Consider the following 573-nt stretch of genomic DNA (forward strand, 5'->3'; position numbering starts at 1 on the left):
TTCTCTTTCTATTTTTTTATTCGCTAATTAGAACGTGTTTTCGCTGTTGAAATTACTTTTCATACTCCTATACACATCATAAGGGTGAAAATAATAAATCTGACAATATCATATCCCGGGAGTAACATACACGTATTGGTCTTGTGGAATACAAATTTTAATTGCAGGGTTTTTTTCAGCCTATTTTTTCTACATTACCCTTTGATTCAATTATTTTGAGTTTATTGGGTATCTATATAAATTCAAATCCATATGATTAAAGGTCATTCGGTAACGTGTCCCTAAATACTCTTTTAAAATTTCTGGCGATATATCTTTTAGGAGAAAGCGTAAGATCAAATGGTTAAATACACGTATTTTGTAACAGTTACTTGCATACTTTCAAAACAAAACCTTTTTCTTGTTTAGAATTCAAGTTTCAGATTACGAGGGTAGTTCAATAAGTCCTTAGAATGATCAACAGATGGCGCACGAATCGCTCCAAATCATCTGTTTTCAGTCAGCACCACTCCCGACTAGATATATAGTGCAGTCACAGTCCACATCTTCTGAGTTTACGTGTTTTTATAACCA

Source organism: Belonocnema kinseyi, chromosome 1 (genome assembly GCF_010883055.1).
Source record: "Belonocnema kinseyi isolate 2016_QV_RU_SX_M_011 chromosome 1, B_treatae_v1, whole genome shotgun sequence".
Lineage (NCBI taxonomy): Eukaryota > Metazoa > Arthropoda > Insecta > Hymenoptera > Cynipidae > Belonocnema > Belonocnema kinseyi.